Source organism: Priapulus caudatus, unplaced genomic scaffold (assembly GCF_000485595.1).
Source record: "Priapulus caudatus unplaced genomic scaffold, Priapulus_caudatus-5.0.1 Scaffold667, whole genome shotgun sequence".
NCBI classification, from domain to species: domain Eukaryota; kingdom Metazoa; phylum Priapulida; class Priapulimorpha; order Priapulimorphida; family Priapulidae; genus Priapulus; species Priapulus caudatus.
The window spans coordinates 75267-79624 of record NW_014577728.1 but is presented as its reverse complement, the minus strand read 5'-3'; positions in this window follow the sequence as shown (position 1 = coordinate 79624).

Here is a 4358-nt window from a genome sequence, read left to right as displayed (position 1 = left end):
GCCAACGTTGGCAATATGACGTTGGGCCAACGTTGGCCTGCCGAGCAAAAATCCGTTGGGCCAACGTTGGCAAAATGACGTTGAGCCAACGTTGGCAATATGACGTTGGGCCAACGATGGCCTGCCGAGCAAAAATTCGTTGGGCCAACATTGGCAAAATGACGTTGAGCCAACGTTGGCAATATGACGTTGGGCCAACGTTGGCCCGCGGAGCAAAAATCTGTTGGGCCAACGTTGGCAAAATGACGTTGGGCCAACGTTGGCAAAATGACGTTGGGCCAACGTTGGCAAAATGACGTTGGACCAACGTTGGCAATATGACGTTGGGCCAACGTTGGCCCGCCGAGTAAAAATCCGTTGGGCCAACGTTGGCAAAATGACGTTGGGCCAACGTCGGCAATATGACGTTGGGCCAACGTCGGCAATATGACGTTGGGCCAACGTTGGCCCGTGGAGCAAAAATCTGTTGGGCCAACGTTGGCAAAATGACGTTGGGCAAACGTTGGCAATATGACGTTGGGCCAACGTTGGCCCGCCGAGCAAAATTCCGTTGGGCCAACGTCGGCAAAATGACGTTGGGCCAACGTTGGCCCGCCGAGCAAAAATGCGTTGAGCCAACGTTAGCAAAATGACGTTGGGCCAACGTAGGCTGCCAACGTCGGCCACGTTGGCCCAATGTCAGCATGTTATCTGGGTAGTATGGCAGAATTTTCAGGGAGTCACACGGACTCCTGCATATGTCAAATCAGGGAGTCCGACAGTAAATCAGGGAGTATTTGACTCCGGACTCCCGTTAATTTCGCACCCTGTAATATGATGACAAATGCACATGAAATGTATTTACTACCAACGTCTCAATTAGTCTTATCTATTCTCTTTCGCCTATTATCGATAACAATGTCTCAAAAGTGCAGTTCAGACGCTCCTTGATCTGCAACACACAATTTCACCACACGTACACCAATGTACATGACTATCTTTCTGTGAGTTTGTGCACAGTGGTGTGTGATGTGAAATTAATTGCGTGTTGCAGAAGAGCATTTGAACACATTTATGTGAAATTATTAATCGATAGAGAATACATAAACATTGACACATTGGTAGTAAATACACTTCGTGTTTATTTATCATGATTTTATTATTAAAACGTTCCAAATGCCTTTGAGTACAGCATCTAAAGCAAGGCACAGAATGCATCTCATATCAAAAATAAACAAATTGGTTTTCCACCCTCATCTTAAGGGTGAAAAGGTCACCAGACAGATACACTTCACATATATGTCAGTGAAAGGTACATTTCATGGTCCTTTCAAATAAAAAGCAATAAAAACGGTCCCTCAGACCATGTCCTCAGAGAATGTTTAAAATCTGTCCTTTGGCCCACTGCCCTTTGACCTGTGACCTCAGATTTTGCGAGGATTATGGCTCATCTCACCATAAAGCTATACACCCAATATGAAGGTCAATCGATCCGTTTACATCTCAGGGTTCTCCAAGCTTTTTTATTATAGCGTGGCGGGGCTGCCTTTACGGTCCTAGTTTTAGCATTTTTTTACCATTTTTTAGCTAATTTTAGCATGGCGGCTATAATATTTAGAGTGGCGGGTGCATTTTAGGATGGCGGGGCTCGATGATAGCCTGGCGGGCCGCCAGGCTATAAGTGCTCTTGGAAAACCCTGCATTTGTGCTACAATTCTGCATTTCTGTCCAATAAATTGGTCTATACCTTAAGTTAAGGGGGCTTCCCCCTTTGTAACCTTTGACCCTTGCCCCCCCTAATTCAACATCCTGTCTTTTCAGATTTCCCCCCACGTCCTGAATATTGATCAACACAGTATGTCAAACCGTTTAGACTTGTGCCCGTACTGTTGATGGGCGGATATGGACGGACACTCATGCCATTCTGCAAGCTTCATCGGACAATGTCAGATGAGCTAAAAACAAAGTATTAAGAAATGTCCAATAAACTATTGAGGGGTAGAGTGAGGTAGAGTGAGAGGATATGTGTGATGGAGATCATACGGATGGAGTTTTAGTGCTCCATGTAATGTGGAGTGTGAGACGAAGTGTAAGGGTTAGTCACCGTTAGTGTAAGATAAGGAGTGTATGGAGCCCAGGGAGGGGCACTCCGTGTATATTGCATGGTAGGTATGTGTCGCGGGAGAGACCCCCCTTTTTCACCCTAAACTTCCATTCCAGTGCATCGCATTTTTAAGAATATTTCGTTCCAGAGAATCACAAGTTTACATTTTCGAACATAGCCAGTTCCAGAGCATCCCACATTCAACAAACATTAGTTCCAGAGACCCCCATTTTCAGGTCTGAGTTAGTTCCAGAGCCTCTCGTTTTTGACTTCGCAGTGGCACATACCTACCATAATGTGGGGGTGAGTGCCCCCCTGGGGTGTGGAGATTGACAGAAGGATGAAAATGAGCAATGAAGACAGTGAGGAAGTTTGACTGTTAACTTATGGGTGGCTATTTAGAGGGAGTGTGCATGGGAGATGGAGATTATTAGGGAGTCGAGTGTGCTCATTCAACAGGGAAAGTGCATGGTGACTACTGTGAGAAATAGTTTGAGGAAATATGGGTGGGCGATAGAGATTGTGAGAGAAGTATAATGTGAGGAGTGATTTGATTGCAAGTCTGAGTGGGAGATGCATATCTGGAAATAAAGTGTGAAAGATATAGTTTGAAGAGAAGTGCGAGTGGGAAATAGAGATTGTAATGGATATAATGTGGTGGGAGCTAGTGTGTTCCACAGTGGAGTAGTGATAGTGATGGGTTGCAATGGGGTATAGTTTGATGTAGAATGTGAAAGAGGCATGCAACAGTTATAGTGTGCATAGTATATTACATGCGTATGAAAGCACATGTGAAAATTTAAAAAAGAAACCGGCCAAATCTGTCATATGCAAACTACGGGTAATGCCAGTGCCTGTCAACCATTTGCTATTTTAAACTATGCATACCTATTTCCTCATAATTACCTGTAGTGTTAGATAAACAGTTGCTATCATTTTCATATATGTCTTGAAATGTCGCTCCCTGTCTTATACTAACAGTAGTAATAACTGCCTGAAATAAAAAATAAAATACAATGTGAGATTCTGTGAAATACTGGTACAATGAAAACTTTGATATTTATAGCAAGACCATATAATCAGACACCTGATAGCTATCCTAAACCAATTATCTGTAAAAATATTTGGTAAAATGTTGGAAGTTAATTTAGGCCTACTTCTAAAAACAAACAGTTAGCACCTAAGCGGGTACCCTGTACAAGTTTACGTACAAAATCCTAAGGCTTAATTTTCAGTTTACATATATAGGCCTATCCTTTCATATGCTGTACGCTATAAACTTTTATGGCATGTAAGTGATGAATTGAGATTACAATCACCACTAGTTATTTACACACCAACATACTGCAAACAACAAGAAATATTGTCAGATGGTTTACATCCTGGTACATATATGTATACGTATACGTATACATAATATCTCGATAATATGCTTGCTCTCTATTAATATTTAGGGTCCATGCCCCATGCAGTGTAGTCCATATATATAGACATGCCAGATTGTATTATTCCATTACTTATTCTCATCTCATGTAATTACATGAAGTGCTAGAAAAAAAATTCATTATAAATATAATAATATCGAGGAGTGAATACATAATTAATAGATTTCTATTCATTATTTACTCTTGATAATATCACAGTCATGGTTAACAAGAATACAACTCTGGCACTGTTATCATATAGAAAGCATGGACAAGTTTGTGAATCTTATTGCAGTTTATTTCATGTGATTGTTAAAACATTGACATGAGACATTTTATAAAGACTTTGAGGCATTTTATGATGGTGTTTATTCGCGTTCACGAGCCTAAACTGACTCGCACGCAACAAAAGGGAAGGGATGAATTCGTATGTGAACTTCGAACTATAATTTGGGAAAAAATTGGAACAATTAATGACGAGTTTTCCACAATCCGACCGCCGGCATTGCTCTATGATCGACAAATAAGCCGGAACAAATGTGTGCTATGACTGAATCTGTATTTTTAATCTGCAACACAATGCAGTTGGTTTTTAGTGTGCATGTATGGTGACCCCACTCATCCTCCAAATGCTGTGAGTGAAACCTTACAAGAATTGGGCAGTTGACCAAAGGTTGGCTTACAGCTTACAGCTAAGCAGCAAAGAAGTCTAATGTGTTCACTGACTCAAGAATACACTTCCCTCTACGATTATGTAAATCGAAAATTTATACTTGCTCAAAACCAAAGTGATCGACTGCACTACTAGAACAAACATATTAGTTACAGTTTGATAGACCAGTATTGCACCA